This window comes from Haliotis asinina, chromosome 12 (assembly GCF_037392515.1).
Source record: "Haliotis asinina isolate JCU_RB_2024 chromosome 12, JCU_Hal_asi_v2, whole genome shotgun sequence".
Taxonomy (NCBI): domain Eukaryota; kingdom Metazoa; phylum Mollusca; class Gastropoda; order Lepetellida; family Haliotidae; genus Haliotis; species Haliotis asinina.
In genome coordinates this window covers 44,620,458-44,632,413 of record NC_090291.1, presented here as the reverse complement: position 1 = coordinate 44,632,413, position 11,956 = coordinate 44,620,458, and positions in this window count along the sequence as shown.

Here is an 11,956-nt window from a genome sequence, read left to right as displayed (position 1 = left end):
GGATTGTTTGACAGAACCTGTTTCCAATGCTGATGTCAACCACAAATGAATTCAAAGTATTGCAATATGATGCAATCCTATTCCTGAATGCACTTGGTGACTGTACATATATCTGAGGTCTTCAGGCAAAGAATTCTAAAGTTCAATAGCACTGGGTAAAATGATTTTCCTTGAAAATCGGTATTTGTAACTACTTCAACAATTTATCATTGGTGAGACTTTATAAAGTACAGAATTTACCTTTGCGTCCTTTTGAAACCACAGACCTAAATGTTTGCTCTCGGAATAATAATTATATTTACATGTATACTCTTGGACTAGTTAAAATCACTAATATCAATGATTGAGCATTTGCTGAAATTCTTATCAGTATCAATACCAAATCAATGTATCTCACCTTGACACAAATGTCATGAATGTCACCGATTGAACATTTCCTAAAAAAATATTCAAGTAATACCATATCAATGTACATGTATCTTACTTGAATACAAGTTCATGAATCTTACTAACTGAGCAGTTTGTTGAAACAAACTATGAATCATCTTGAATAAGTGTTACCCAAACACTAATCCTAGTCAGCTAAATCCCACTCTGGCTATGAGAGGGATCAGTTTTGTATATGGTCTCTGTTTTGACAGAATCTGGTTCATGGTCGGGAAGACTAAAATCGTGACGCTTCTCATTTTAGTGAGCGAAGCCTCTATTTTTGGGAGTGCATAGCAAAGTATTTAACACAGCCTAATCTATCTGTAAATCTATGTAAATAATACTTCGGCATGTCCTTGTACTCTCCCTCGGAGGAAATAAAAGAATATATTATGTTTTGAAAAGAATTCTCTCTACTTACGACATAGATTATACTTCCCGGCTTCCTATCTTTAGCTTTGGCGGTACTTCCCTAATGTACTCTCCCGGGAAAACCAAACTATACATTGTAGCCTTCGCGTGACATCTGAAAAATAAATTCTAGCCTTCCCGGTACGACATCATACGGGCTAAATGAGAGAAAACCCAGCTAGCATCCACACGGCTGAGACTTGAGCTCATTAACTCAATGACTATGATAAGAACAGATATTCAACATGATGTACGTGCTTGGGACAAAGGATTCACGACCTTATTCAGTCCAGGTATAATTGTATGGGTACTTCCCTGAATGAAGGCAGGTCATGTCGTAGGCAGGCTAAGCATTAGTGAAGCGTGGGGGGACATCTCATAATCTTAGGTGACCGAAATTCAGAAATTCCTGAAGTTCAGATCGGACAATTGTAATCTTGTCACAAGCAGAGACCATATACCGATATATGGTCTCTGTCATAAGTAAACGAAAGTTTACTATTTGTTGGCACTGATATAATGGATTAAACCAGGAATAATCTGCAACAGGGATAGATCACTCGCTTGCTTCTTTTACCACTTGTACTAAATATTAAGGTGTGTCTCGTCAAGCTCCAACGCACACAGTGACTTAGCTCGTTCCCAGTGCAACTTCAGCTGTGTTTAACAGGGCACCCGTGGCGAGCCACCTCCTCGTGGTGGGTGCTGGGTAACGCCAAGAGCTCGCCGACACCCCCGAAGTGGACCCGGAAGAATATTTGGTCCACCAACCCGTTTGCCGTGGGTTGCGTCCCGTGTCGGTGGGGGACAGTAGTCTGGTAGTTGAGGGCAGGAGGGGCCTGCAACCGTGCTCCTTTTGCTCGACACACCACTTTGGCCCTTACTTCACCTAGATGGGTGGTAGAATTGACCAGATTCTATCAATCGGTTGGTCACGACAAGCCCTGTACATGGTGACTGTATTTTGCACATTTTAACTATTATTGGGTATTGGCTGTTTCTGTGTCAAATATATACACTATTTATTTATTGAACTGCCTAGAGTCCAATGCCAGAAGGCGGTGGCTCATGGGCCAGTCTGGCACTATTGACTTCCAGGTTCAAGTTGTCATCAAATAAATGTAGGGTCTGAACCAACCTGACTTTTATTCTGTTTGGCAATACCTGTGTTGATATTGATTGAGCATAACATCCTTGTAGCCCTAGTGTTTGTCACTGGTTTCCACTACAGCACTGTCCTCGTTGACACTCGGTGGCGGGTAGGGAGCAGGGATGTCGAATGTTTACCTTCAACATGGCTTCCCCACAAATCACTGGTTCTCGGTATTCAACTAAAAGACGTCATATTGATATAGACACTATTTCGTCTTCTGATGATGAAAGTTCTGTTTAAAATGCAGAGTCATGGCCATGATTTCTGGTTGTGGAAGGTGCTAACGGTCTCCCGCTTAAGATAAACCCTTTTGTTGTCTCTAAGGCTGTGGAAGGAATATGTGGCACTGTGCAAAATATTATCGTCTCCGTTCTGGCTCTTTGTTGATTGAATGTGCTAAAAGGCAGTAGTCTCCAAATTTGCTCAAAGCAAACCATTTTGCTGATCCTGAGATTGTTGTATCTGTCCACAAAACATTAAATTCGTGTCGAGGCATTGTTCGAGATCGTTCAAAATGTTTGTCTGACATGTCAGAAGAGGAGATTGTGGCAGAACTCAAAACTCAAGGGGTGACATCCGTGAAAAGTTTCACTAGAAAAGTTAATGAAAGGGTCATCCCTACTACCACCTATCTGTTTACCTTTGCACTTTCCAAACTACCCAAATCCATCAAAGCTGGATATCTTAACATCGGTGTGGATACATATATCCCAAATCCACTCCGTTGTTTTAAATGTCAACATTTTGGTCATGGGGCTAGTTAACAACTCCCCAATTTGTTCCCGCTGCAATGGAAATCACGAGAACACTGATTGTACAAATGCCATGAAATGTGCAAACTGTAGTGGTGAGCATATGTCTTACTCTAAGCAATGTCCAGTGTTTGAGAAAGAATCTAGGATTATTAAAATCAAATATTCAAACAACATTTCTTTCTCTGAGGCCCCAAAATTCGTTGCCGACCAGACACATAACAACAATTTAACAAAGTCATATTCTGTCGCAGTTTCTTCTTCTATCCAAAAAGTGGATAGTGTGTGCCAGACAGCCATTAGCTGGGTCACCGATCAGCAAAAACTCCTCTACTCGCTCAGTGCAGTAACTTCAACAACTGACACGCAGACTGATGTACCATCTACCCCCCAGTCTCAAACAATTGATCGTAGACCAGAATTTGCGCCAGAACCCCATACTGGGAAAAAACTGAACCAAACAAAACTATCTTTTCCAAAGCAGAAAGAAAACAACACAAAAGAAAAGAAGCAAAAGCTCTTAAGCACCTTGACGTATCTTTGAACAATTCTGTCAAGGTTCGTAATAGCTTTGAACCTCTGGATATGGAAACCTCTCCATTACAGTGCAGAGGACCTTCCCCTCATTCGCGATCTCCTGTTAAACCACCATGACTTCCCCCACCTGTTTATTACAATGGAATGTTAGAGGACTTCGGAGCAATTACAATGACCTCCAGCTATTAATCCAGGATTACAAACCATCAGCTTTTTGTTTACAAGAAACCTATCCTCAAAACAACTGATACATTGAATTTAAGACAGTACGACTCGTACCATTACTTTTCACCTGCAGGTGACAAAGCAACCGGAGGTGCTTCTGTTCTGGTACGACAGGGGGTAATTCACAGTCCAGTTTCTCTGAACACCCCTCTCCAAGCTGTTGCAGTACGTTTGACACTGAATATTGTTTTCACTTTGTCTTCTTTATATATCCCACCCTCCTATTCTCTTCACCAGTCTGATCTTCAGGCACTTTATGACCAACTTCCCAAACCCTGTGTAATAATGGGTGATTTGAACGGTCATAACCCACTTTGGGGCAGTAATGACACTAATACAGAAGGAAAGTACTTGAAGATTTTTTTTTCAAATAACAATTTATGCCTTTTTAACGATGGTACTAAAACCTATCTACACCCTGGAACTGGCTCGTATTCCTGCTTGGACCTATGAGCTGTTGATTCCAATTTACTAAATGCATTCGAATGGTCAGTTCATGATGACCTTTGTAGTAGCGATCATTTTCCTACTGTATTAAAGTCAATTACACCATCTGAAATTCTTCAAAGGCATTTAGAAGTTGGTGAGGTAATACAAGACACTATTATGGACGACAACTTCTTTAATTCTTTTAACACGACGTTTCAAGGCTAATTCTTGCCCCTTCGTCAGGTGGATAATGAGCATAGGTAGAGATGAAAAGGAGGAATGTTTGTAATCAACAGAGATCAAGGCGTGTACCTACCCTCTGCCTGGTGTGTCAACAAGGACTCATAGACTCCCAATCTATCAGCTGTGTAAACAACCATGTACTGTTAAAACATTCCTCCTTTTCATCTCTCGTACATACCTAATTACATTTATGTGCTTGTATATACATCTTACCTCCCTGGCTTCATGTATACCTATATATATTCTGCAATGTTACCTATACTCATTATCCACCTGACGAAGGGGCAAGAATTAGCCTTGAAACGTCGTGTTAAAAGAATTAAAGAAGTTGTCATCCACAATAGTGTCTTGAATTACACCATCTGGTGTTCCTCCGTCTTCGAGATGGAATTTTACTGAAGCAGACTGGGCTCGCTATGAAACTCTTTGTTCAGAAAAGCTAACACCAGATGTTTTCATTGATGTTCCCGATTCTATATAGCTCTTTTCCGATAGGCTTCACAAAATAGCTGATGAATGTATTTCCCACATACGTAAACCTTGGTTTACTGCAAACAAGCTAGGAAGGCACGGAAGAAGGCTGAGCAATATTTCCGTCGTCATCCAATGGTCCATAATTCAAATAAATTTAAAATACTCAATGCAAAAGCCCGGCGTACTTTTAAGCAAAACAAGCGCCTTATCGTAGCGAAATTATGTTTCGAAGATAAATTCACGAACCCCAATGTCAAAGGTATGGAACATGATCCAGAGGATTAAAAGTAAGGGTAGCAAATCAAGCATACACCATCTCAAATGCGGAGATGAACTGCTGACGGATAAATCTGATATCTCAAATAAATTGGGCGAAACACTTGCGAAACATTCTTCCTCAGCTAACTATATTCTTCAATTTCAAACATACCAAAAACAGCAGGAAAAGACAATTCTCAATTTTTATTCAGTTATGGGGAAGATTATAACGAAATCTTTTCTATTCATGAGCTTCATACTGCTCTTGAACAATCCCATAATACTGCTACAGGAACTGATGGTATACGTTATCAGCTCCTGAAACACTTACCAGAAGCCTGTTTGGAGACACTATTGAATATTTTCCATGAAATTTGGACATCCGGTAAATTTCCCCCATCCTGGCGTGATGCCATAGTTATACCTATTCCCAAACCTGGACGTGACCATACCGATGCAGCAAATTATAGGCCCATTTCTTTGACTAGCTGTGTTTGCAAAACCATGGAACGCATGGTCAATAACAGATTAACTTGGTACCTGGAATCTAATAATTTAATCACAAATATCCAATGTGGTTTTCGTAAAAATCGCAGTACCGTTGACCATTTAGCTCGACTGGAGTCATTTGTCAAGAGTGCCTTTTTCAACAAGCAACATGCACTGTCGATCTTTTTCGATTTAGAATAGGCTTATGATATCACCTGGAAGAACGGCATCTTAAAAGACTTGCATGACTTTGGTTTACGGGGCTGTATGCCTCGGTTTATATCACAGTTTTTAACTGACAGGCAGTTTCAAGTCCGAGTGGATTCTACCCTATCTGATCATTATAATCAGGATCAGGGTGTCCCACAAGGCAGTATTTTATCTGTCACTTTATTTAGCATTAAAATCAACAGTTTATCTAAGGTTTTAAATGATTAGATTGATGGATCACTTTTTGTGGATGATTTTAATATTTCTTGTCGCGGTAAAAATATGCATATTATTGAACGGCAATCGCAACTGTGCTTAAACAAAATGAAAAAATGATGTCTTGCAAACGGTTTTAAATTTTCTAAATCGAAAACTAATTGTATACATTTTTGTAGAAGATATAAACCGCATAAGGACCCTGAACTATTTCTAAATGGCACTCCCATCAAAGTGGTAAAGGAAGCTAAGTTCTTAGGTATAATTTTTGACTCCCAATTAACCTTTTTACCGCATATTAAGTCCCTTAAAACTAAATGCCTAAAGTCCCTTGACGTGTTGAAAGTCATTTCTAATTGTAAGTGGGGAGGGGATCAAGCTACCCTCCTGCAACTTTATCGATCATTGATACGTTCAAAACTTGATTACGGCTGCATCGTCTATGGTGGAGCCTGCAAAAGCAACCTAAAACTTTTAGATTCTGCTCACAATCAAGGTCTAAGACTTTGTCTTGGCTCATTTCGAACTTCACCCGTCGACAGCCTGTACGTTGAGGCTGATGAGCCATCCCTTAAACAAAGCCGTATAAAATTATCTTTACTGTATATAACCAAATTATATTCCAACGAGTCAAACCCTGCATTTAACTGTGTCTTTAAACCTCTGCATGAGGATTTGTATAACAAGAAGTCTTCCCTTGTTCCGCCTCTTGGACTAAGAGTGAAACCATTCCTTTCTGCTGCTGGCATTACGCTAGACAACATAGTTCCCTCCCGTCTGATTTCCTCTCCTCCTTGGCAGTTGGTGAGGTCACAAGTGGACCTTACACTGACTACATTTAAAAAATCAGAAACTAATGAATTACAATATAAACAAGAATATAATCAACTAAAAAATAAATATTGCAATTACAAATCCTTGTTTACAGACGGATCCAAGGACGGTGACGCAGTGGCTTGTGCTACTGTCATCGGATCTAAAACAATTATCTTCTAGATTACCCGATAGCAGTTCAGTTTTCACGGATGAAACAAACGCAATATTGACGGCTCTTAAATATATTCAAAGACACCCTAAGCATCAACAATATATAATCTATTCAGACTCCCTTTCTTGCCTTGAGGCGATTAAAAACGTATCATGTAAACATCCACTTTTAATAGAAATTATTGAATTATATAATGATCTTGCTACTGGCCAATAGGACATCGTCTTTTGTTGGTTACCCAGCCACGTTGGTATTACTAGGAACACAATGGCCGATCGTGCACTGAACAAATCTGTGACATCACTTCTTATCCCCTACTCCGATTATAAAGCTGTTATCAGATCTTATATCCGGGATATAATGCAGAAGAGGTGGGACACTCAAGTAGGTATCAATAAATTACATGCGGTAAAACCCTGTGTTGGTTACACCTACTTCGGTTGTCAGTCCAGATTTGAGGAGGTCATCATCCGACGATGCCGTATTGGCCACACTAGGTATACACATCAATACCTATTGAAAGGCGAAGATCCTCCGTTTTGTATCCCTTGTGATGAACGAATCACAGTCAAGCATCTCTTGCTTGATTGTGTAGAATATTCCATCACAAGGGATAAGTATTTTACATCACGAACTTTGCAGGATCTTTTTATTAGTCATAGTTCTCATTTAATTATTGCTTTTTTAAAAGAGTTGGATTTGTTGTCTGAACTGTAAATAAATAAATATTTTACGACTGGAAGTTTCAATTAGTAACTGACATTGATAGTGGCAGTATCCTCAAGTGGGGTTAAAGTACAGCAAAATTTTTGTCCTCCTCAGAGGGTACGTAAGACCCATAACATTCGCAGTAAATTAAAGCTCTCCACTGTTTTACTCGTAGCATACGTGTAGTTTTAATATATGGCTAGATATGACGAAATTGCTGACGGCTGAAGGGATGATGTAAATCCAGCTGGGGTCCATGCAGGTAGCAAAGGTACTGTAAGTCCCCATGGTCCCTAGTATGGTGATCTACCATCAGTTGTTGGCGATCTATAGCCCGTTTTTATATTGTAGTGTCCTCAGTAATTAAACTGTTTTAGATATCATTACTAGATTTAAATGAATGTCTGTGATATACTAGTGGTTTTGCTTTTCGTTGTCAACAGGTTTTAGATTGTTTCAAGTATTATTGCTATATATCATGGTTTTATGTGTTGTTCTCGTCACGATGTTCCTGAGATATTGCCGATGTGACGATAAATATTGACTCACTCACACACTATGTTAAGTTAAATAATAAAATACGAAGAACTTTCCTCTTTAAATATCAGTCACAATTACCTTTCTCAGTAACGAACGTTTCGCAGGAGGTGACGCCATTGTGATTAGTCAGTGGTTGTCCCGGTAATGTCAAAAAAGGAATGTTCGGGGCTTATCGGTCCGGACTGGATCGGTCTATTACCCAGACAGCACTCCCAGGTATGCAATTCAACCCTGACTCCTCAATCAACGTATAACAATCAATGGACACGGCATGGCCTGTGTAAAACAGTGTAACCCACCATGGAACTGTGCCATTCTTGATCACATTCCTTCTGAGATAGCGATAGCCATCCAGAAGCATGTCGTCACCCTGCTTTCTTCCATCGAGTATGGAAGTTCCATAAGTGAAACGAGAAATTCAGCTTCCAACCCATATACACTCTCTTCTGGTATGTGAGATGAACTTCCCTCTTTCATCTACTCCGGGAATTAGTTATCTCATTATACAGCCGCCTTTCATAGTATGTGAGATGAACTTCCGTCTCCAGAAATTAAAACATCCTCAGTGCTTAACTGATCCTAACGGTTCTAGTTACCACCTTACCGACGAGACCTAACTGATCTTAACTACTACTACAAACTACTTACTCTACAAACACTCTCAGTGCCTAATTGATGCAGTAGCAAATTAGCTACCACCTGACTGACGAGCCTAACACCTTACTGACGAGATCTTAATTGGTCACACCCGTTGTCTCAATTTTGGCAGTGAGATCTAACACCTGCATGGTCCTGTGCACAAGAGATTGCCAACCATGGGAAGTTAACGTGTAACAGATGCAGTGGTGAAGAGTTTTCTCATTCTGATAGGTGTCCCGCGCGCAACATTCAGCGCCAATTTGAAAAAAAATAAACTTTCAATGAGAATGTGCTGGACAAGGTCTCAGTCGTTACCCCAACTGTCAGATAGCAAGTACAGTTAAGACCACAAGTACAATTTTATCGTTGTGGTGAAGATATGTTTGGCAATATTTATTTGAAGTCACAAATTTGTAACTCTCCTTGTAACAACCAGCCTAAATCTTAAGTTTTGCAGCCTACATCTGAAGTGAAAACAGACTAGCAATTTGGGGAGAGAAGTTAGTTTAATCAGCGCTGGTTTAAGTATTTTCAGCTTTGGCGTTTTCAGTGATTCAAGCCTATGGTTGGAAACTCGTATTCAAAAGTCAGATGAGTCATCTATTCAAGGGTAAAAGGGATAGATCAAAGTATAATGCCATTACTAGGACAAGTTGTACTTCCAATCACTATTGGTGACTTTCCAGTTTGTTACGGTTAAGAATTTGCCGTGACAAAATGTTGTAAGAAACCCCCTGTGAACCAGCAAAACAGAACAAAGACATGTCTAAAACATTCAAATAGTGTATTATTAATAAGCAGAAAGCAAGTTATACAAAGTCACAGGTCAATTTCACAATACTGATTTCAAATACAACACAAGTGAGACAAAATCTAAGGCAATGGGCCACAACATATAACATAGCAAACTCACCAAAGTCTTAGTGCGACAGAGAAACAGCTATGCAGAATGTAACACAGTGATCGGTCTGACGGCCGCTATGATGATCAAGCGTTGGCAGCGATTTATGATGCTACTCCAGTAATGTGTCCGTGTCTCAACATGGCAACCAGCCTTTTTATATATTCAGTCATTTCCCGAAAGTTCGAGCAAATACGACCATCGCCACTAACGTGATAAGCTCTAGAATAATCTCCCGGAAGTAAACAAATAGAGAGTCAAGGGCAGATAATTTCCAGAAAACCTGCTGCCAGAATCCTAAAAATGCTTACCATCTATTATACGAAATATGACCCATCATAATTATTATTAAAAAAAACTAAACGTTGTGACCCAATAATAATTATTACTTAATTAAAAACAAAATATACAGAAAATACACACAGGTAACAAACTGAACAATGTTTTTAACTTGTTGTAAATTTTGTGTCTCATCATCTATATCCTCCTTGAATAGGGACAGTGGGAGTATGTACAAATAAGGTGGGAGGTTTCAAGTTGCTGGTAGTTAGTAAGACAGAATGATTGTTCACTGGAGTGACTTCAGTCCCAGTTGCTGTTCACGTTTTTTACGGTGATGAGGCGCTAGTATACGGACATTGCAGACATAAGAAAAACAATGGAGAGGTTGTGAAAGATGAGGAGCACCTCTGCATCAGTGAACACACTCTGTGGACGATCCATGAGCACCTGCAGGAATGTCTCGTCATGATGGCGATGTACACGTGGCTTCAGGGGGTAGATAATCCAGCTTGTTGTTCCAGAATTTGTCACTGATGGCATACAGTGCTGGCCATGGGTATCCGCTAGAGACATGATGGAGCAGGTCCGTGTATATGAGCTTGCACAGGACACAGATCGCCTCACTTGGTTCAGGGAGTGCAATCCACATCTGCGCTAGAAAGTGGGAGGCCTTGACGTGCTGCCTGCTTCTGATGTGGATCCAGTCGAGACACGGAGATGGTTTCATGTGCAGAGATCCAAACTCGTCGGATGGCATCGGCAGAGGTTATACGATATTTCCATTCAGTTGTATACTTTTGGGCGACTAACGGGATCGGGTGGTCAGACTCACTGACTTGGTTGACACATGTCATCGGTTCCCCATTGCGCAGATCGATGCTCATGTTATTGATCACTGGATTGTCTGGTCCAGACTCGATTATTTACAGACCGTCGCCATATAGCTGGAATATTGCTAAGTGCGACGTAAAACTAAACTCACTCACTCACTCACTTGTATACTTTTGGGTTAGTCGTTCTGTGGTCATTTTTTGCCAAGATTGCTTGCTTGGTATTGGTAGACCATTAATGAAAGCAATGAGGTAGTGTCCGAGATTGTCGAGCTGAAGAAGGGAGACAACCGAGAGAGAGACTCCGTGTACAGTGTATGAGTCAGCTGTCTGGACGTAGAGAAAAAGTCTGGGACTGAACAAGCTGCGTCATAAAGCTGATTGAGGTAGAGTGATTAGTCTATAGGAGAATATGAGCTACCGACGAGTTATCTCCTCTTCGAGCGGAAGTCAGCCGATCGTGCTGACACACATATTCGTTCGGTATGCGTTGGGGATATGCGTCGTTTTACGCCGCACTAAGCAATATTCCAGCCACACCTTGCATGATGAAGAAGTGTTCTGACTGAGAGCTATTAAAGGTCACATGCAACCAAAAAATCAAACATAATTAAAACAAAGTTATCACTTATTCATGATATATGAAATACAGTGCTGATTAAGAAAAAAACAAATAGACTAAAGTATTAGCATATAATCGCAAATCAAAAGTGCAATATTTTGTTTACCTCCCTCGAAACGAGGCAGCCGCAATACCGAACCCAGTCAGAGCCGGTGGGTATGCACTCAAGTGTAACGAAGCCTCTTCATTGGCCACTGGTTCATTTGCAGATACGCTTAACCAGCTCTTTGTTTGTGACTCAAAAGCCCTATAGGTGTTAATCGCATGTGGTCAGTGAAGTTGTCAACAAACAAGACATGAGAGTTTTCTCTGCTTATCCCAATCAACATGGGTTTCGTTTATGTATCGGGTAGATTATTTGCTTGTTCGTGTACACAACCAAGATTAGACTACTGGTCACGACCTCATAGGCATACTGTTTCAAGCTCTGCGAACCTACTTACTGCGCATGCGTAATGAGCGCAGCACAGCATATCTGTTGAAATCACTTTTTCCCCCAGCACTGGGTGAAAATTAGTAAATCGTTTGAACTCCGATTTCGCGGGCTTTTTTTTCATCGCGTTTTTTTCAGCTTTATACGTTGAATTGGTATTTGTGATGATTTGTTTTGGTAACTGCAT